This window comes from Danio rerio, chromosome 20, assembly GCF_049306965.1.
Source record: "Danio rerio strain Tuebingen ecotype United States chromosome 20, GRCz12tu, whole genome shotgun sequence".
NCBI classification, from domain to species: domain Eukaryota; kingdom Metazoa; phylum Chordata; class Actinopteri; order Cypriniformes; family Danionidae; genus Danio; species Danio rerio.
In genome coordinates, this window is record NC_133195.1 from 26,953,089 (window position 1) to 26,976,235 (window position 23,147).

Sequence of the window (23,147 nt, forward strand, 5' to 3'; positions counted from 1 at the left end):
ATTCACTGATGTTGATCCTGGACCATCAAGAATACAATTTACTGATGTTGATTCTGGACCATCAAGATTCAAATTCAGGGATGTTGATCCTGGACCATCAACATTAAAATTCAATGTTGATCCTGGATTATTAGGATTCAAATACACTGATGTTAATCCTGGACCATCAAGATTAAAATTTACTGATATTGATTAAGGATCATTAACATTCAAATTCAGTGATGTTGATCCTGGACCATAAAGATTCAAATTCACTGATGTTGATCATGGAGCACCAAGAATTAAATTTACAGATGTTGATCCTGTACCTTCAAGGTTCTATTTTACAGATGTTGGCCATCAAGATTAAAATCCAGTGATATTGATCCTGAACCATCAAGGTTCAAATTCAGTAATGATGATCCTGGACCATCAAGATCAGTATTTGTTGATGTTGATCCTGGACCATCAAAATTAATATTCGTTGATGTTGATCCTGGACCATCAAGAAATAAATGCACTTATGTTGATCCTGGACCATCAAAATGAAAATATATTGATGTTGATCCTGGACCATCAAGATTCAAATTCAGTGATGCTGATCCTGGACCATCAAGATTAATATTCATTGATGTTGATCCTGGACCATGAAATTAAAGTATACTTATGTTGATCCTAGACCTACAAGATTCAAATTTACTGATGTTGATCCTGGACCATCAAGAGTACAATTCACTGATGTTGATCCTGGACCATCAAGATTAATAATCAGTAATGTTGATCCTGGACCATCAAGATAAAAATTCACTGATGTTGAAAAGGGACCATCAAGATTCAAATTCAGGGATGTTGATCCTGGACCATCAAGATTAAAATTCAATGTTGATCCTGGACCATTAGGATTCAAATACACTGATGTTAATCCTGGACCATCAAGATTCAAATTCACTGATGTTGATCCTGGACCATCAAGATTCAAATTTACTGATATTGATTAAGGACCATCAACATTCAAATTCAGTGATGTTGATCCTGGACCATAAAGATTCAAATTCACTGATGTTGATCCTGGACCATCAAGATCAATATTCGTTGATGTTGATCCTGGACCATCAAAATTAAAATATACTGATGTTGATCCTGGACCATCAAAATTAAAATATACTGATGTTGATCTTAGATCATCAAGACCAAAATTCACTGATGTTGATCCTGGACCATCAAGATTCAAATTCACTGATGTTGATCCTGGACCATCAAGATTATAAATTCACTGATGTTGATCCTGGACCATCAAGAGTAAACTTCACTGATGATGATCCTGGACCATCAAGATTCAAACTCACTGATGTTGTTCCTGGACCATCAAGATTAAAAATTCACTGATGTGGATCCTGGACCATCAAGAGTAAACTTTACTGATGTTGATCCTGGACCATCAAGATTCAAATTCAGTGGTGTTAATCCTGGACCATCAAGATTCAAATTCACTGATGTTGATCCTGGACCATGAAGACTCAAAGTCATTGAGGTTGATCGTGGACCATTAAGATCAATATTCGTTGATGTTGATCCTGGACCATCAAGATTCAAATTAATTGATGTTGATCCTGGACCATCAAGATTCTAATTTACAGATGTTGATCCTGGACCATCAATATTCTAATTTAGAGATGTTGTTCCTGGAGCATCAAAATTCAAATTCACTGATGTTGATCCTGGACCATCAAGGTTCTAATTTACAGATGTTGATCCTGGACCATCAAAATTAAAATATACTAATGTTGATCCTGGAGCATCAAAATTAAAATTCAATGATGTTGATCCTGGACCATCAAAATTAAAATTCACTAATGTTGATCCTGGACCATCAAAATTAAAATATACTGATGTTGATCCTGGATAATCAATGCAAAAATTCACTGATGTTGATCTTGGATAATCAAGATTAAAATTTACTGATGTTGGTTATGGACCATCAAGATTAATATTTGTTGATGTTGATCATTGACCATCAAGATTCAAATTCACTTATGTTGATCCTGGATGATCAAGATTCAAAGTCATTGATGTTGATCCTGGACCATCAAGATCAATATTCGTTGATGTTGATCCTGGACCATCAAAATTAAAATTCACAGATGTTGATCCTGGACCATCAAGATTAAAATTCATTGATGTTGATCCTGGACCATCAACATTAAAATTCAGTGATGCTGATCCTGGACCATCAAAATCAATAATTGTTGATGTTGATCCTGGACCATCAAGATACAAATTCAGTGATGCTGATCCTGGACCATCAAGAGTAAAATTCACTGATGTTGATCCTGGACCATCAAGATCAATATTGGTTGATGTTGATCCTGGACCATCAAGATCAATATTCGTTAATGTTGATCCTGGACCATCAAGATTATTATTCGTTGATGTTGATCATGGACCATCAAGAATTAAATTCACTGATGTTGATCCTGGACCATCAAGATTAAAATTCATTGATGTTAATCCTGGACCATCAACATTAAAATTCAGTGATGCTGATCCTGGACCATCAAAATCAATATTTGTTGATGTTGATCCAGGACCATCAAGATTCAAATTCAGTGATGCTAATCCTGGACCATCAAGAGTAAAATTCACTGATGTTGATCCTGGACCATTAAAAATAAAATTCATTGATGTTGATCCTAGACCATCAAGATTCAAATTCACTTATGTTGATTCTGGACCATCAAGATCAATATTCGTTGATGTTAATCCTGGACCATCAAGATCAATATACGTTAATGTTGATCCTGGACCATTAAGATTAATATTCGTTGATGTTGATCCTGGACCATCAAAATTAAAATATACCAATGTTGATCCTGGACCGTCAAGATTTAAATTCACTAATGTTATTTCTGGACCATCAAAATTAAAATTCACTGATGTTGATTCTGGACCATCAAGAATCTCATCACTGATGTTGATCCTGGACCATCAAGATTAAAATTCACTTATGTTGATCCTGGAACATCAAGATTCTAATTTACAGATGTTGATCCTGGACCATCAAGATTATTATTCAATGATGTTGATCCTGGACCATCAAGATCAATATTCGTTGATGATGATCCTGGAGCATCAATTTTTAAATTCACTGATGTTGATCCTGGACCATCAAGATTAATACTCAATGATGTTGATCCTGGACCAATAAAATTAAAACTTAATGATGTTGATCCAGGACCATCAAGATTCAAATTTACAGATTTTGATCCTGGACCATTTAGGTTCTAATTTATAGATGTTGATCTTGGGCCATCAAGATTAAAATTCAGTGATGTTGATCCTGAACCATCAAGATTCAAATTCAGTGATGTTGATCCTGGACCATCAAAATTTAAATATATTGATGTTGATCATAGACCCTCAATATTAAAAAATATTGATGCTGATCCTGGACCATCAAGATCCATAATCGTTGATGTTGATCCTTCACCATCAAGATTCAAATTCACTGATGTTGATCCTGGACCATCAATATAAAAATCTAGTGATGATGATCCTGGACCATCATGACTTAAATTCACCGATGTTGATTCTGGACCATTACGATTCTAATTTACAGATGTTGATCCTGGACCATCAAGATTAAAATTCACTGATGTTGATCCTGGACCATCAAGAATCTCATCACTGATGTTGATCCTGGACCATCAAGATTAAAATTCACTGATGTTGATCCTGAACTATCAAGACTAAAATTCACTTATGTTGATCCTGGAACATCAAGATTCTAATTTATAGATGTTGATCCTGGACCATTAAGATTAATACTCAATGATGTTGATCCTGGACCATTAAGATCAATAATCGTTGATGTTGATCCTTCACCATCAAGATTCAAATTCACTGATGTTGATCCTGGACCATCAATATAAAAATCTAGTGATGTTGATCCTGGACCATCAAGATTAATACTCAATGATGTTGATCCTGGACCATTAAGGTTCTAATTTATAGATGTTGATCTTGGGCCATTAAGATTAAAATTCAGCGGTGTTGATCCTGAACCATCAAGATCAATATTTGTTGATGTTGATCCTGGACCATCAATATTAATATTCGTTGATGTTGATCCTGGACCATCAAGAATTAAATTCACTGATGTTGATCCTGGACCATCAAAATATAATATACTTATGTTAATCCTGGACCATCAAGATTCAAATTAACTGATGTTGATCCTGGACAATCAAGAGTAATATTCACTGATGTTGATCCTGGAACATCAAGATTACTAATCAGTGATGTTGATCCCGGACCATCGAGATTCAAATTCACTGATGTTGATCCTGGACCATCAATATAAAAAACTAGTGATGTTGATCCTGGACCATCATGACTTAAATTCACTGATGTTGATTCTGGACCATTAAGATTCTAATTTACAGATGTTGATCCTGGACCATCAAGATTAAAATTCACTGATGTTTATCCTGGACAATCAAATCTAAAATTCACTGATGTTGATCCTGGACCATCAAAATTAAAATTCACTGATGTTGATCCTGGACCATCAAGAATCTCATCACTGATGTTGATCCTGGACCATCAAGATTAAAATTCACTGATGTTGATCCTGGAGCATCAAGACTAAAATTCACTTATGTTGATCCTGGAACATCAAGATTCTAATTTATAGATGTTGATCCTGGACCATCAAGATTAATATTCATTGATGTTGATCCTGGACCGTAAAGATCAATATTCGTTGATGTTGATCCTGGACCATCAAAATTAAAACTCAATGATGTTGATCCTGGACCATTAAGATTCTAATTTATAGATGTTGATCTTGGGCTATCAAGATTAAAATTCAGTGATGTTGATCCTGAATCATCAATATTAATATTCGTTGATGGTGATCCTAGACCATCAATATTAATATTCGTTGATGTTGATCCTGGACCATCAAGAATTAAATTCACTGATGTTGATCCTGGACCATTAAGATTCTAATTTACAGATGTTGATCCTGGACCATCAAGATTCAAATTCAGTGATGTTGATCCTGGACCATCCAGATTAAAATACACTGATGTTGATCCTGGACGATCAAACTTAAATTCAGTGATGTTAATCCTGAACCATTAAAATTAAAATATACCAATATTGATCCTGGACAATCAAGATTCAAATTCAGTGATGTTGATCCTAGACCATCAAGATTAATAATCAGTGATGTTGATCCTGGACCATCAAGATTATAATTCACTGATGTTGATCCTGGACCATCAAAATTAAAATTCACTGATGTTGATTCTGGATTATCAAGATTAATATTCGTTGATGTTGATCCTGGACCATCAAGATTCTAATTTACAGATGTTGATCCTGGACCATCAAAATAAAAAATCAATGATGTTGATCCTGGACCATCAAGATTCAACTTCACTGATGTTGATCCAGGACCATCAAAATTAAAATTCACTGATGTTGATCCTGGACCATCAAAATTAAAATTCAATAATGCTGATCCTGGACCAACCAGATCAATGTTTGTTGATGTTGATCCTGGACCATTAAGATTCTAATTCAATGATGTTGATCCTGAACTATCAAGATTTAAATTCACTTATGTTGATTCTGGACCATCAAGATTTATATTCGTTGATGTTGATACTGGACCATCAAGATCAATATTCGTTGATGTTGATCCTGGACCATCAAGAATTAAATTCACTGATGTTGATCCTGGACCATCAAAATTAAAATATACCGATGTTGATCCTGGACCGTCAAGATTCAAATTCACTGATGTTGATCCTGGACCATCAAGATTAAAATTCAGTGATGCTGATCCTGAACCATCAAGACTAAAATTCACTGATGTTGATCCTGGACCATTAAAATTAAAATTCACTGATGTTGATCCTGGACCATCAAAATCAAAATATACAGATGGTGAACCTGGACCATCAAGAATAAAATTTACTGATGTTGATCCTGTACCATCAAGATTAAAATTTACTGAAGTTGATCCTGGACCATCAAGATTCAAATTCATTGATACTGATCCTGGGCAATTAAGATTTAAATTCAGTGGTGTTGATCCTGGACCATCAAGATTGAAACTCACTGATGTTGATCCTGGATCATCAAGATAAAAATTCACTGATGTTAATCCTGGATCATCAAGATTTAAATTCATTGATGCGGATGCTGAACCATCAAGATTCAGATTCAAATTATCCTGGACCATGTGCAGTGCATATGCACTTTTTAGTCTTAGTTAGAAAGTGCATTTTCAAAACGATCTGAAGTGCTCCAGTGATATCTCTGCTCTTCAGTACTCGTGCGACAACCCCCACAACCCCCCCCCMCCCCCCCCCCCCCCCACACACACACACCTCGCTTTTCAGTTTGTGTGCGACCCCCCCCCAAAAATTCTAGTCTCTGCACGGGGCTGATGGGCGGACATATAAGAGATCTGCTAATGAATCCCAGCTTTAAAATGATCTGCACTCCTTATCAGTGTTTGCACTCGGTACAGCCATTAAGTGCAGTGAACTGATGATGACCAAATGATGCCCGCGGTCAAACGGCGGGGTTTAGGACGGCGCTTAACAGCGAATTTCAGTTATAGTTACGGAAATACAGTATCATGACAATACTAACAAGCTGTTCAAAGGCAACTTCTTAACAGAGAAACATTAATTAGGAAATCATTTGAAATGTAACTGAAAATATTTAACCAGCTGTGAGCTCGACAGCCTTAAAGAGACAGTTAATTTAACACTACATATTTAGTTGATATCGTATAACTGTTTGTATAATCATCTTAATAACGTACATGTTAAAACAACAAAATACTGAATTACCTAAAGCATTTTTCAGAGTTCCCTGTTCAAAACTAAATGGATATAAAAGTATTATCAGAAAAAATCTCACAGAAAAGATTTAAGTAAGATCATTGGCATTGTTTAAACTTTATCTTTAACGTTACCACACTGTGATGAAATCGATCGAATGACATGGTCACAAAGTGACTCATATTCAAAGTTTTAGCAAACAAAATGCATCAAGGTACACCATATGTCATAATATTAGCACATTTACTCACATAAATAGATAAAATTATGTTTTAAGACATTAAACAAGAGAGCTTACCTATACGCACTAGGGAGCAGAAAATGGCAAGGACAAAACTCCAACAAGCTTTCTGCAGGGGGTAGATTGAGGGGCGGAACTTAACAGAGCAAAGTTAACGACGTAGAATACAACTCTGTTAATTTTCACCAACACAAGGGGGTGTCTTTTACTGTTTCTTGTAAAATTAACTCATTATGAGTAAATGCAGGTTAACACAGTTTAATTAACACAGCGGATTTTACTGTGTAGAGGTGATTAATCTAAATGTCTCTGATTGGTTTGTTTCCCGTGCTGGCGACTCTAAAAACCCTTTGATTGGTGTGTTTTCGATGGTGTCTACTCTAAAGGGTTCTGATTGGTGTGTTTTTTGTGCAGTTTACTCGAATGACCCCTGATTGGTGTGTTTCTAGAGGTAATTAATCTAAATTCCTCTGATTGGTGTGCTTTTAGAAGTGACTAATTTAAATGCTTTTGATTAGAGTTTTTATATGCCGCAAATAGTTCTATGGAGGGAGCAAGGGAGGGGTTTAACAAGAAAAACTGGTACCAAATAGATACATTGCAGATTAAGAGTGGTGACAAGGCAAATGTTGTATAGTCTGTTAGGATCTGCTGATCTGAACGCAGTTTTGAATGAATGAAGAAAAAAATAAAACTGCTCATGCCTTTTTTTTTTGTTTGTTATTTTTGTAGATGATCATTTATTTGGGTGTGCTAATAAAAGTCATGGTAGTAGTTTGTATTATTTTGTAGCAAGTCATAATAAGTCATAATCTGTATGTCTGCTTGTATCACCACCTGGTATGGAAATAGCACCAGCAGCAATCGCAAAGACCTACATACGATTGTGCGAACTGCTGGACGCATAGTAGGAGGTGAACTTTTCTCCCTCCAGGACATCTACACCAGGCGGTGCATGAGGAAGGCCAAAAGAGATATCAGCGACTCCAGCCACCCAAGCCATAGACTTTTCTCTCTGCTTCCCTCAGGTTGATGGTTCCGCAGCATCCGGTCCCGCACCAGCTGAGTGAAGGAAAGTTTCTTCCCTCAGACTATCAGGCTGATAAACACTTAACACACCTCACACAGACTCTTCCATACCTTCACTGCACACCATCAATATGTAGCATGCACTGCACTTTAACCAATCCATACTTAAAACAATAGTGCCTACAACTATGTGTATACCTATTTATTGTACATATCGCTGTCAATTTGACATTGTCCTGTTTTTTTTTTTGGGAGTATGCTGTTGTATTTTGCACTGTCGTTGTATTTGCACTGTCTGTATTTTGCACTGTCATTGCAATTTCATTGTCTGTATTTTGCACTATCTGGAGCCAGCACCTAAGCTTTCACTTATCATAGCACATGTGCCTCTGATGATGTGACAATAAAAGTGATTTGATTTGATAAATAACAGGTTTATTTTTTACTAGTTTAATCTCCACTCCAAATTAGACAGTAATTCTAAATGTCAAGAAATCAAGGCATGATAAGCATTCCTAAGATTAAGCATTTACTAAGATTATTTTTTTAAAAACAAAACAGTCTTTTTTTTTGTATTTTTCTTGTACACAAGAACCCTGCTTTTTAATTATATTTTTTTCTGAGCATAAAATGTAGGTTCATTATTAACTAATTGTCATTTTAAATGTTTTTAGTTTGTCACAATACTTCAAACAATTAGTTTTTTAATAATTTATTGATTAGAAACATTTAAGTAGGCATGTTTTTTGATTAACAGATGTTTTACAGATGCTTATAAAATAAGTTATTTTTCATATAAAGCATCTGTAAATCAAATAGTATCTCTACTTTAATGATTAGAAACATTAAAGTATACATGCTATTTGTTTTACGGATCCTTTCATTGAAAAATAGAATATATTTTTTTATGAAAAAATCTTTGATCCTATTTTTCCAACATTTCTTATACTCAAACGATTTAAAAAAAATAAAATAAACAAATGGACAAACAAAAAAGTAAAAGAGTGATATTAATAAATACATTTTTAGCTTAGTACATTTATATAATCATGTAATATCATTTTCAACAGCAGTTAATTTGTCTTTAACTGGTGCAGTGCAATCTGAGCTGCATCCAATGCTTTTTAATGTGCTCAACTAACCCCACCCCTAACCCTTCCCCCCACGGTGACGTCACTAGCTCTTTTGAGTGCATTGTGTTTGACATTGCATTTCTGAGATATGCAGTCTCAGCTTGCATCATCAAGGCTACATCCAGATACCGTAGCAATTTTTTACATTTCCTTCACTTTTTCAGTTTGTTAACAGGAAAAAATACAGCATTTTCTACAATAAATAAATAAAAAACATTTTTTAAGTGCATGTCATATTGTTCATTTATTTGTAATATTTTGTAGTTTAGTATTGTCATTAAGTGAATGACCCCCTTACCTTCAACTAAGGAGAAAGAAAATGCAGAAACTGAAATAGGACACTAGTAGATTGATAGAGTACTGTAAATAACTCCAGCCATTGTAAAGGCATTTCTATTTATCAGTTTGTTCTGTATTACTGACAGGCCATCAAATTAGATTGAAAAAGTCAGCTGCCGTGAGATAGGTTTCCCTTCATTGGAACTAAATAAAAAGAAACTGCGGGAAACTACAATTGAGGGAACATAGTAACTTCTCCTGTTCAACAAAAGCAGACTGACACATGCTCTTCCTTACCAGGAGCTGTAATCTGTCATCTTATGCAAAACAAACTGAATTTGCTAAACAGTTGCACTATTTTGCATTCAGACTTTCAAGAGCTATTTGACTGTTTTTCTTTGCAAGCGTGTCTCCTTTCTTTGTTAATTAAGCTCCATTGCATCTTGAATTGCTTACAAAAGCCTATTTCTATGATGCAATCAACAGCACTATTATTAACAAGGGGTATCAGATGGGAATGGAGTCTTGAAATAGATAATTTTTATTAATTTTATTTCAACCTGAACATCACTTCAATATATGGACAGTTAAAACATGAGCAATACTCAACTTAATGTGTTTCAACATGCATTTTTAACTGAAAGTTTAGTTTTTCCAAGGTGAAGACCTTTGCCCAAAGTCCTTTGCAAGACACAAACTTTCCATGAAAGTAAATTTGTCTCCAAAGCCAGTTCTTCATGCTTCAGTGCTAAGCCAGATTTTCAAAGTGTGTTTTTAGCCAGAAATTTGTGGTCTGAAACCTTATCCTCTGCAATCTCTGTCACTCAAATTCATGTTGTGACTGGTATATGAGAGAAAGAGCTTATTCGTTTGATTTGCACAATGGAAAACACAATTTCTCTTTCCTTGAGAGGTTGAAATGGCCTGTGATGAAATGGGCAAAACGACATTTTGAAAAAACAAAGACAACTTCTCATCTTGCTCACGTCAAGATGCATCTTGCTGGCTACATCATCAGACAGAATGATGACTGGGTTGGTGAAATTGCGCAAATGAAAAAATATTGCTGATGAAAACACATCAAGCTTCTCAGAGGCAATATGAAAGAGTGGCTCATAATGTGTTGACAGTGGTTAGCTAATGTTATTGCGGGAAACATTTATCTCAGCGGAGATTAATTCTTCAAACAAGCCTTGAACCAGATAGTGTACCCTTAGCATGCTTTTTCTGGCTTGTTACTGTTCATGTAGTTCATAATGTATCTGTTTGTGCATATAAAAGGTCTGCAAATATAGATCAAAGTGCAGGATAAATGGAGGTGTTTTTTCCTTAAAGAAAGACTCTATACTGAACCTGAAATGAGTCGTCGGTAATTACAGCTTTGCTTCCTGCTCAAACCCACATTGGTTTGTAATGAATTTGCATAATACCAGCCTGTGGTCTTCATTAACTGCCAGTGAACAGTGACTACTTTGATCCTCAAACACTGTAGTTGTAGCTGAGGCATGAACGAGTTTGGCTCGTGCTATTGACATGTTGAGAAGATGCTGTGTTCTGCGCTGCAAAAGCAAAACCACTTAGCATGCACTTAAAAGAGATGAGGACTCTGGCTTAATATGAGAAAACCGACCACATCACTGTAGTTCTCATGTCTGTGTTTACAAGTGCTGAGAAAGCATCTGAAGCTGAAATTTATAAATGGCTGTTTGGTTTCTAACAGCCGGAGCAGAGCAGGCTCAAGAAAAAAAGAGTTTAGACTAGGGCTGTACAATATATCGTTTCAACATCAATATCGCAATGTGTGCATCTCATAGACTGTAAATGATATGAAGTAGTATTTGCTTCCGTATTAGCTTCACAAGGGAGAGCAGGAGGTTGCCGATTGGTGCATGTGCAATAGTCAAGTTGCAACATATGCAAAGCAGAGTCTGAATTATAATTGACCAGGAGCTAAAGAATTGTATTTAATTACCGTATTTATATGGTATTTTTACGATTTATGCAAAAGAAAAAAAAGTTTTACTTGCTTAGCATTTTTGTCTTGCTTCCAGTCCAAATGTGTACATTTCAAAACAAAAACAAGAGTATTTTAGTCCACTTGCAGATAATTTTGCTTGTTTTAAAGAAAAACTCTACTTACAAAATAATATTTTTACTTAAACTAATATTTTTGTTTAGATATTTGGACTAGAAAAAGGGCCAGACAAGCAAAATAAGACAAGCAAAATAAGAAAAGCATTTTTGCATTGTGATTATTCAATTTCTGTAACTGAATACTGTAATAAAAAAAAGTCGAATAGAGCTACTCAAACTATGTGAAACTTAATTCATATTGCAATATTTTATGACAGAAAAATAAAATATCACAATATTAGATTTTTCCAATATCGTGCAGTCTTAGATTAGAAACTGAATCATTTAACAAATCGTTTCAGATGCTGTGACAGAAAATGCTTGTGGCAAAAGTGATGTTGCAATGTACTGAAGAAAGAATTATATTCTGTGTATATGCCACAGTCACCATACCATGGTCATTATTCAGATGTTACATTTGTTGACCAAAAGGCATTTGTTCAGTTTGGTTCATAAAAATGTATTATTTGCCTCTTTTTAAGTTAGATTTTTAAAATTGATTTTAGGTGTCAGTTTCTACTTCCAATAACAGGTAATTTGCAATCTAGTCAAATGTGTAAATATTTAGCTGTAGTTCGCACTTTTGCCTTTGGATGTCTAAAAAACAGCTTTATGAATGCTAAAGATTTATTTAAAAGTGAAACCATCAACAAAGGCCCAACCACCTCTATGTTTACAAATACAAGAGCAGCCAATTAGAGCTTCTTTCTGGTCAATGATGTCAGAATTCACCAGCATTTTGGAATGGATGTGTGAATGGTCTTTTCCAGAATAATTATGTAAAGTCCTTGCCTGTGTGAACAGCATTTTTTTGAATGTACAAGTCAAGTTTTTGAATGTTGTCAAGTCGTTGCGGGAAATATTCAGGATATTTACTGGTATCTCTGTGTGAAAGGAGCATACAATCAAGGATTGATTGGTTTATATTCTTTTTAGACTTTATGCCTACACTTTTTAAAATAAACATGTTTTCATTAAGAACCTTTAACTTCCATACAATCGTTCGCACATCATGATTTTGCCAAGTACAATGCAATCCTGGATTTACATCTAAATTTATCCTGGAACATAATTGTTCAAAAATGTAATCCATACCTATTCCCTACCCTTACCCCAAAAGCCAACCATAACTGTAAATATAACTATGGAGTGGTTATTAAACAGACCACACTTCCCAAATACTAATGTCCATGCATGCATTTTATTTATATAACACCTTGAAAACTAAATAGATAAACAAACAAACAAACCAAATCTTTTACACAATCACAACATAATAATAATGAAAATAAATAAATAATTAAATACAAACTATATTTCCTTTACCACATTGGCCTGATAACCAGAAGTAGAATAATCAGGAGCATTTAACATGTTACTGCATTGAGATCTCACCATGCTGTCTGTACCAACTCTTGCAGGTCAAACTAATGAGGCAAGCCTACTCTTGTGCAACTTTTGCGTACAGTCTCTGGGAAGCAGAGACAGCACAACTCTCTAATCTAACAAACTCAGCTAACTTCATGAGCACTCTTTTCTCACAAGCTGACGATCTGAATCAGAGCAATGTGCTCTCGCATTGGGACACACCCCAACGGACAGGCACCAAGTGATATTAAAGCATGACGAGGTTCCTAACATTGAGACAGTCCTTCGCCCAAACAGGGACTTGAATCCTGGACCCTCAGATTAAAAGTATGATCTGAATTCAGAGCAACGTGCTCTTGCGTCGGGCCACACCCCAATGGACAGCCACCAATTGATATTAAAGCATCACAAGGTCTGTAACAAAAAATCAGTCCTTCGCCCGATCAAGGACTTGAACCCTGGACCCTCAGATTAAGGGCCCTATCATACACCCGGCACAATGTGGCGCAAGGCGCGGCGCAATGCTTGTTTGCTAGTTTCAGCTTGGCGCAAGAGTCGTTTTGAGGTGTTGCGCCACGCTCTTTAAATAGCAAATGCATTTGTGCTCATATGTGCGCTCATAGGCGTTCTGGTCTAAAAAGGAAGGCGTTCTGAGGCGCACTGCTGGCGCGTCACTATTTTAAGAAACTATAATAGATTTTTCATCAGACCAAAACAAACCAGGTCAAAACTCCAGCGCAAAGTTGCGCCTCGCTTACACGACTGCTTAATAGCTTACACACAAGATGTAGAGCAATACACAAATATCTTTACATATGAAAAAAATAAAATATTAAGGATAGGCCTATATACAGGATATAATAAGAATGTATATAATATATAAATATAAAGGATTAAAACATTACAAAATATATTATTTTCTAGCCTACATAAATATGAAAAACCACTGCTTTTATGCCTTCTTCATCTCGGGAGGCTTTTTCAGTTCATTCATAACAATTTGCTTTTGTATAATGTTAATATTATTAGCAGTATTATTTATTATATCCATATTTATATTTATATTTGTTTTATTAAAAGCAAGCTTAGATTTGCCCACCAGCAGGTTTTAGACCATATGGGGCACAGCAAGTGTTTTAAGATATAAGTCAGGTTTTTGAACACACTTCGTTATTATTGTTCATTTATTAGTTTGCTGGAAATTAGAACTGAATTTAGAAATAGTTTTGAAACAACTATTTGCGCTTAACAAACTAAATTAATTATCCATAGGCTAATTGATGCCTGTGCGTCAAGGTTTCCCTATCCTTGAGAGCGAAAGTAAAAGTAGATCGATTATTTCTCATTCCTGCGCGGTAGATGCTCTAATTTTTTCTGTTAAAAAACTGTTAACTGTTAAATGTTTGATGCTTGTGAAATGCTCAATTTTTCCACCTACACTTACTTTACGCAGAGGACTGACCACTATACGGTCATAGCACACCACTGGCTCACACTGTACCTGCCAGGACACAAAGGGACATTGGCTTGTTTGCGAGATGCAGAGGGATCTCTCTGAGAGATGCTCTCTGTTGGGAAGAAATGAGCATAAAGGAGCTGTCCACATTGTGGAAGTGCCAACCAACGTAGTCGGCAGGGTTCGAACCTGCGCGGGGATACCCCAATGAATTCCAAGTCCATCGCCTTAACCTCTCGGCCACGACTACACCTGGCTGTAGCTTTTTGGCTCTCATGGCCATATATGATCAACACTAGATACATAAGAAGTTGGGTAAGAAATCCAGCCGATGGCGACAAAAGATCAGCCCAGCATGGCTTTCTGTTAACAGGTACATGCTGCTGTGACCAGGATTCAAACCGGGGTTTCTCTGGCCACAACATAGTGTACTGATCACTTTTCGATCACGGCAAACCACTGTCGCTCACCCACAGCTGCCTGATCACTAAGAGACGGGGGCTTGTTTACGATATGTAGTGGAGGACTGCATTCACGTATAGGAGAATTGAAAGAAAAGAGAACAGCATTGTGGACATGCAAAATTTCGCAGTCGGCAGGATTCGAACCTGCGCCAGGAAACCCCAATGGATTTCTAGTCCATCGCCTCGGCCACGACTACAGATGTCCACTTTGTCTCCCCTGCTGAGGTGCCAAAAAAACACGGGGCCAACAAGCGTAGATCAAGCCGCACTATCTCTTGTGCAACTTTTGCGTACAGTCTCTGGGAAGCAGAGACAGCGCAACTCTAATCTAACACACTCAGCTAACTTCATGAGCACTCTTCTCTCACAAGCTGACGATCTGAATCGGAGCAATGTGCTCTCGCATTGGGCCACACCCCAACGAACAGGCACCAAGTGATATTGAAGCATGACGAGGTTCCTGACATTGAGACAGTCCTCCGCCCAAACAGCATCAGTGCTAGCATCAGCATCAGTCTTGAAAGGAGCCGTGCATAAATTAACTTTCCAGCAGCAGATGGAATGGGGAAAAAATGTGCCACAAATGGAGAGCCTAAAAAAAGAATAGGCGACTTGGAAGAAACAATCAAATCCCAATTTTTGCCTCAACGTTGAAGCCATACAAGATAGTGCTGTCGATTTTTTTAATGTTTCTCTAGGCAACATCTGAATGGACTTGAATTACTCAAAGAGGGATTAAACACCCTGGCCTGCAACAAAATGACATGAAAGCCACAATTCCTCTCACAGAGAGATAAAGCAAAAGCAACTGGTTGTTTTATAGTCGGCAGGCCTCGAACCTGAGTGGGGAGACTCCAATGGGCTTCATTTGCATCACCTTAACCTCTCGGCCAAGACTACACATTAGAGTAAGCCATTGACTTTCTTACTTGGATGTGGGCAACACTGGACACAGCACAGAATACTGGAGAATGCAGTCAATGGCCTGAGATTGTAAAAAGCAGCCCATGCATTACTTACAGTTGGCAGTTGCAAGCTGCCGTGACCCGGATTCGAACTAGGCTTGCTGGGGCCACAACGCAGAGTACTGAGCACTATACGATCACAGCACACCACTGGCTCACACCTTGGCTTCCAGGACACAAAGGGACATTGGCTTGTTTGCAAGATGCAGAGAAGGACGGTATTTCAGTTGGGGAGAAATAAGCAAAAAGGAGCTGTCCACATTGTGGAAGTGCCAACCAACGTAGTCGGCAGGGTTCGAACCTGCGCGGGGATACCCCAATGGATTTCAAGTCCATCGCCTTAACCTCTCGGCCACGACTACACCTGGCTGTAGCTGTTTGGCTCTCATGGCCGTATATGATCAACACTAGATACATAAGAAGTTGGGTAAGAAATCCAGCCGATGGCGACAAAAGATCAGCCCAGCATGGCTTTCCGTTAACAGGTACATGCTGCTGTGACCAGGATTCAAACCGGGGTTTCTATGGCCACAACATAGTGTACTGATCACTTTTCGAAAACGTCAAACCACTGTCGCTCACCCACAGCTGCCTGATCACTAAGAGACAGGGGCTTGTTTACGATATGTAGAGGAGGACTGCATTCACGTATAGGAGAATTGAAAGGAAAGAGAACAGCATTGTGGACATGCAAAATTGCGTAGTCGGCAGGATTCGAACCTGCGCGGGAAAACCACAATGGATTTCTTGTCCATCGCCTTAACCACTCGGCCACGACTACAGATGTCCCCTCTGTCTCCCCTGCTGAGGTGCCAACAAAACACGGGGTCAACAAGCGTAGATCAAGCCGTTCTATCTCTTGTGCAACTTTTGCGTACAGTCTCTGGGAAGCAGAGACAGCGCAACTCTAATCTAACACACTCAGCTAACTTCATGAGCACTCTTCTCTCACAAGCTGACGATCTGAATCAGAGCAATGTGCTCTCGCATAGGGCCACACCCCAACAGACAGGCACCAAGTGATATTGAAGCATGACGAGGTTCCTGACATTGAGACAGTCCTCCGCCCAAACAGCATCAGTGCTAGCATCAGCATCAGTCTTGAAAGGAGCCGTGCATAAACTAACTTTCCAGCAGCAGATGGAATGGGGAAAAAATGTGCCACAAATGGAGAGCCTAAAAAAAGAATAGGCGACTTGGAAGAAACAATCAAATCCCAATTTTTGCCTCAACGTTGAAGCCATACAAGATAGTGCTGTCGATTTTTTTAATGTTTCTCTAGGCAACATCTGAATGGACTTGAATTACTCAAAGAGGGATTAAACACCCTGGCCTGCAACAAAATGACATGAAAGCCACAATTCCTCTCACAGAGAGATAAAGCAAAAGCAACTGGTTGTTTTATAGTCAGCAGGCCTCGAACCTGAGTGGGGAGACCCCAATGGGCTTCATTTGCATCACCTTAACCTCTCGGCCACGACTACACGTTAGAGTTAGCCATTGACTTTCTTAGTTGGATGTGGGCAACACTGGACACAGCACAGAATACTGGAGAATGCAGTCAATGGCCTGAGGTTGTAAAAAGCAGCCCATGCATTACTTACAGTTGGCAGTAGCAAGCTGCCGTGACCCGGATTCGAACTAGGCATGCTGGGGCCACAACGCAGAGTACTGATCACTATACGATCACAGCACACCACTGGCTCACACCTTGGCTTCCAAGACACAAAGGGACATTGGCTTGTTTGCAAGATGCAGAGAAGGACGGTATTTCAGTTGGGGAGAATTAAGCAAAAAGGAGCTGTCCACATTGTGGAAGTGCCAACCAACGTAGTCGGCAGGGTTCGAACCTGCGCGGGGATACCCCAATGGATTTCAAGTCCATCGCCTTAACCTCTCGGCCACGACTACACCTGGCTGTAGCTTTTTGGCTCTCATGGCCGTATATGATCAACACTAGATACATAAGAAGTTGGGTAAGAAATCCAGCCGATGGCGACAAAAGATCAGCCCAGCATGGCTTTCCGTTAACAGGTACATGCTGCTGTGACCAGGATTCAAACCGGGGTTTCTCTGGGCACAACATAGTGTACTGATCACTTTTCGATCACGGCAAACCACTGTCGCTCACCCACAGCTGCCTGATCACTAAGAGACGGGGGCTTGTTTACGATATGTAGAGGAGGACTGCATTCACGTATAGGAGAATTGAAAGAAAAGAGAACAGCATTGTGGACATGCAAAATTGCGTAGTCGGCAGGATTCGAACCTGCGCGGGGAAACCCGAATGGATTTCTAGTCCATCGCCTTAACCACTCGGCCACGACTACAGATGTTCCCTCTGTCTCCCCTGCTGAGGTGCCAACAAAACACGGGGTCAACAAGCGTAGATCAAGCCGCACTATCTCTTGTGCAACTTTTGCGTACAGTCTCTGGGAAGCAGAGACAGCGCAACTCTAATCTAACACACTCAGCTAACTTCATGAGCACTCTTCTCTCACAAGCTGACGATCTGAATCGGAGCAATGTGCTCTCGCATTGGGCCACACCCCAACGGACAGGCACCAAGTGATATTGAAGCATGACGAGGTTCCTGACATTGAGACAGTCCTCCGCCCAAACAGCATCAGTGCTAGCATCAGCATCAGTCTTGAAAGGAGCCGTGCATAAACTAACTTTCCAGCAGCAGATGGAATGGGGAAAAAATGTGCCACAAATGGAGAGCCTAAAAAAAGAATAGGCGACTTGGAAGAAACAATCAAATCCCAATTTTTGCCTCAACGTTGAAGCCATACAAGATAGTGCTGTCGATTTTTTTAATGTTTCTCTAGGCAACATCTGAATGGACTTGAATTACTCAAAGAGGGATTAAACACCCTGGCCTGCAACAAAATGACATGAAAGCCACAATTCCTCTCACAGAGAGATAAAGCAAAAGCAACTGGTTGTTTTATAGTCAGCAGGCCTCGAACCTGAGTGGGGAGACCCCAATGGGCTTCATTTGCATCACCTTAACCTCTCGGCCAAGACTACACGTTAGAGTTAGCCATTGACTTTCTTAGTTGGATGTGGGCAACACTGGACACAGCACAGAATACTGGAGAATGCAGTCAATGGCCTGAGGTTGTAAAAAGCAGCCCATGCATTACTTACAGTTGGCAGTAGCAAGCTGCCGTGAGCCGGATTCGAACTAGGTATGCTGGGGCCACAACGCAGAGTACTGATCACTATACGATCACAGCACACCACTGGCTCACACCTTGGCTTCCAAGACACAAAGGGACATTGGCTTGTTTGCAAGATGCAGAGAAGAACGGTATTTCAGTTGGGGAGAAATAAGCAAAAAGGAGCTGTCCACATTGTGGAAGTGCCAACCAACGTAGTCGGCAGGGTTCGAACCTGCGCGGGGATACCCCAATGGATTTCAAGTCCATCGCCTTAACCTCTCGGCCACGACTACACCTGGCTGTAGCATTTTGGCTCTCATGGCCGTATATGATCAACACTAGATACATAAGAAGTTGGGTAAGAAATCCAGCCGATGGCGACAAAAGATCAGCCCAGCATGGCTTTCCGTTAACAGGTACATGCTGCTGTGACCAGGATTCAAACCGGGGTTTCTCTGGGCACAACATAGTGTACTGATCACTTTTCGATCACGGCAAACCACTTTCGCTCACCCACAGCTGCCTGATCACTAAGAGACGGGGGCTTGTTTACGATATGTAGAGGAGGACTGCATTCACGTATAGGAGAATTGAAAGAAAAGAGAACAGCATTGTGGACATGCAAAATTGCGTAGTCGGCAGGATTCGAACCTGCGCAGGGAAACCCCAATGGATTTCTAGTCCATCGCCTTAACCACTCGGCCACGACTACAGATGTTCCCTCTGTCTCCCCTGCTGAGGTGCCAACAAAACACGGGGTCAACAAGCGTAGATCAAGCCGCACTATCTCTTGTGCAACTTTTGCGTACAGTCTCTGGGAAGCAGAGACAGCGCAACTCTAATCTAACACACTCAGCTAACTTCATGAGCACTCTTCTCTCACAAGCTGACGATCTGAATCGGAGCAATGTGCTCTCGCATTGGGCCACACCCCAACGGACAGGCACCAAGTGATATTGAAGCATGACGAGGTTCCTGACATTGAGACAGTCCTCCGTCCAAACAGCATCAGTGCTAGCATCAGCATCAGTCTTGAAAGGAGCCGTGCATAAATTAACTTTCCAGCAGCAGATGGAATGGGGAAAAAATGTGCCACAAATGGAGAGCCTAAAAAAAGAATAGGCGACTTGGAAGAAACAATCAAATCCCAATTTTTGCCTCAACATTGAAGCCATACAAGATAGTGCTGTCGATTTTTTTAATGTTTCTCTAGGCAACATCTGAATGGACTTGAATTACTCAAAGAGGGATTAAACACCCTGGCCTGCAACAAAATGACATGAAAGCCACAATTCCTCTCACAGAGAGATAAAGCAAAAGCAACTGTTTTTTTTATAGTCGGCAGGCCTCGAACCTGAGTGGGGAGACCCCAATGGGCTTCATTTGCATCACCTTAACCTCTCAGCCACGACTACACGTTAGAGTTAGCCATTGACTTTCTTAGTTGGATGTGGGCAACACTGGAAACAGCACAGTATACTGGAGAATGCAGTCAATGGCCTGAGGTTGTAAAAAGCAGCCCATGCATTACTTACAGTTGGCAGTAGCAAGCTGCCGTGTCCCGGATTCGAACTAGGCACGCTGGGGCCACAACGCAGAGTACTGATCACTATACGATCACAGCACACCACTGGCTCACACCTTGGCTTCCAGGACACAAAGGGACATTGGCTTGTTTGCAAGATGCAGAGAAGGACGGTATTTTAGTTGGGGAGAAATAAGCAAAAAGGAGCTGTCCACATTGTGGAAGTGCCAACCAACATGGCAGGGTTCGAACCTGCGCGGGGATACCCCAATGAATTTCAAGTCCATCGCCTTAACCTCTCGGCCACGACTACACCTGGCTGTAGCTTTTTGGCTCTCATGGCGGTATATGATCAACACTAGATACATAAGAAGTTGGGTAAGAAATCCAGCCGATGGCGACAAAAGATCAGCCCAGCATGGCTTTCCGTTAACAGGTACATGCTGCTGTGACCAGGATTCAAACCGGGGTTTCTCTGGGCACAACATAGTGTACTGATCACTTTTCGATCACGGCAAACCACTTTCGCTCACCCACAGCTGCCTGATCACTAAGAGACGGGGGCTTGTTTACGATATGTAGAGGAGGACTGCATTCACGTATAGGAGAATTGAAAGAAAAGAGAACAGCATTGTGGACATGCAAAATTGCGTAGTCGGCAGGATTCGAACCTGCGCGGGGAAACCCCAATGGATTTCTAGTCCATCGCCTTAACCACTCGGCCACGACTACAGATGTTCCCTCTGTCTCCCCTGCTGAGGTGCCAACAAAACACGGGGTCAACAAGCGTAGATCAAGCCGCACTATCTCTTGTGCAACTTTTGCGTACAGTCTCTGGGAAGCAGAGACAGCGCAACTCTAATCTAACACACTCAGCTAACTTCATGAGCACTCTTCTCTCACAAGCTGACGATCTGAATCGGAGCAATGTGCTCTCGCATTGGGCCACACCCCAACGGACAGGCACCAAGTGATATTGAAGCATGACGAGGTTCCTGACATTGAGACAGTCCTCCGCCCAAACAGCATCAGTGCTAGCATCAGCATCAGTCTTGAAAGGAGCCGTGCATAAACTAACTTTCCAGCAGCAGATGGAATGGGGAAAAAATGTGCCACAAATGGAGAGCCTAAAAAAAGAATAGGCGACTTGGAAGAAACAATCAAATCCCAATTTTTGCCTCAACGTTGAAGCCATACAAGATAGTGCTGTCGATTTTTTTAATGTTTCTCTAGGCAAAATCTGAATGGACTTGAATTACTCAAAGAGGGATTAAACACCCTGGCCTGCAACAAAATGACATGAAAGCCACAATTCCTCTCACAGAGAGATAAAGCAAAAGCAACTGGTTGTTTTATAGTCAGCAGGCCTCGAACCTGAGTGGGGAGACCCCAATGGGCTTCATTTGCATCACCTTAACCTCTCGGCCAAGACTACACGTTAGAGTAAGCCATTGACTTTCTTACTTGGATGTGGGCAACACTGGACACAGCACAGAATACTGGAGAATGCAGTCAATGGCCTGAGATTGTAAAAAGCAGCCCATGCATTACTTACAGTTGGCAGTTGCAAGCTGCCGTGACCCGGATTCGAACTAGGCTTGCTGGGGCCACAACGCAGAGTACTGAGCACTATACGATCACAGCACACCACTGGCTCACACCTTGGCTTCCAGGACACAAAGGGACATTGGCTTGTTTGCAAGATGCAGAGAAGGACGGTATTTCAGTTGGGGAGAAATAAGCAAAAAGGAGCTGTCCACATTGGGGAAGTGCCAACCAACGTAGTCGGCAGGGTTCGAACCTGCGCGGGGATACCCCAATGGATTTCAAGTCCATCGCCTTAACCTCTCGGCCACGACTACACCTGGCTGTAGCTTTTTGGCTCTCATGGCCGTATATGATCAACACTAGATACATAAGAAGTTGGGTAAGAAATCCAGCCGATGGCGACAAAAGATCAGCCCAGCATGGCTTTCCGTTAACAGGTACATGCTGCTGTGACCAGGATTCAAACCGGGGTTTCTCTGGCCACAACATAGTGTACTGATCACTTTTCGAAAACGTCAAACCACTGTCGCTCACCCACAGCTGCCTGATCACTAAGAGACGGGGGCTTGTTTACGATATGTAGAGGAGGACTGCATTCACGTATAGGAGAATTGAAAGGAAAGAGAACAGCATTGTGGACATGCAAAATTGCGTAGTCGGCAGGATTCGAACCTGCGCGGGAAAACCACAATGGATTTCCTGTCCATCGCCTTAACCACTCGGCCACGACTACAGATGTCCCCTCTGTCTCCCCTGCTGAGGTGCCAACAAAACACGGGGTCAACAAGCGTAGATCAAGCCGCACTATCTCTTGTGCAACTTTTGCGTACAGTCTCTGGGAAGCAGAGACAGCGCAACTCTAATCTAACACACTCAGCTAACTTCATGAGCACTCTTCTCTCAAAAGCTGACGATCTGAATCAGAGCAATGTGCTCTCGCATAGGGCCACACCCCAACAGACAGGCATCAAGTGATATTGAAGCATGACGAGGTTCC

General features: G+C 40.2%; 10 non-coding genes across 10 annotated transcripts; all 10 read right to left on the reverse strand.

Annotated features, from left to right (window-relative positions):
• Window positions 1-14,649: 14,649 nt before the first annotated feature.
• On the reverse strand, window positions 14,650-14,731 carry trnap-ugg (transfer RNA proline (anticodon UGG)). Its single transcript has one exon. It is a non-coding gene; the product is annotated as a tRNA-Pro (tRNA).
• A 1,459-nt stretch (window positions 14,732-16,190) lies between these two features.
• trnas-uga (transfer RNA serine (anticodon UGA)) lies at window positions 16,191-16,272 on the reverse strand. Its single transcript has one exon. It is a non-coding gene; the product is annotated as a tRNA-Ser (tRNA).
• Window positions 16,273-16,609: 337 nt separating this feature from the next.
• Window positions 16,610-16,691, reverse strand: trnas-aga (transfer RNA serine (anticodon AGA)). Its single transcript has one exon. It is a non-coding gene; the product is annotated as a tRNA-Ser (tRNA).
• Window positions 16,692-17,739: 1,048 nt separating this feature from the next.
• On the reverse strand, window positions 17,740-17,821 carry trnas-uga (transfer RNA serine (anticodon UGA)). The gene has a single exon. It is a non-coding gene; the product is annotated as a tRNA-Ser (tRNA).
• Window positions 17,822-18,158: 337 nt separating this feature from the next.
• On the reverse strand, window positions 18,159-18,240 carry trnas-aga (transfer RNA serine (anticodon AGA)). The gene has a single exon. It is a non-coding gene; the product is annotated as a tRNA-Ser (tRNA).
• Window positions 18,241-19,288: 1,048 nt separating this feature from the next.
• On the reverse strand, window positions 19,289-19,370 carry trnas-uga (transfer RNA serine (anticodon UGA)). The gene has a single exon. It is a non-coding gene; the product is annotated as a tRNA-Ser (tRNA).
• Window positions 19,371-19,707: 337 nt separating this feature from the next.
• On the reverse strand, window positions 19,708-19,789 carry trnas-aga (transfer RNA serine (anticodon AGA)). The gene has a single exon. It is a non-coding gene; the product is annotated as a tRNA-Ser (tRNA).
• A 1,463-nt stretch (window positions 19,790-21,252) lies between these two features.
• On the reverse strand, window positions 21,253-21,334 carry trnas-aga (transfer RNA serine (anticodon AGA)). The gene has a single exon. It is a non-coding gene; the product is annotated as a tRNA-Ser (tRNA).
• Window positions 21,335-22,382: 1,048 nt separating this feature from the next.
• On the reverse strand, window positions 22,383-22,464 carry trnas-uga (transfer RNA serine (anticodon UGA)). Its single transcript has one exon. It is a non-coding gene; the product is annotated as a tRNA-Ser (tRNA).
• Window positions 22,465-22,801: 337 nt separating this feature from the next.
• Window positions 22,802-22,883, reverse strand: trnas-aga (transfer RNA serine (anticodon AGA)). The gene has a single exon. It is a non-coding gene; the product is annotated as a tRNA-Ser (tRNA).
• Window positions 22,884-23,147: the final 264 nt, after the last annotated feature.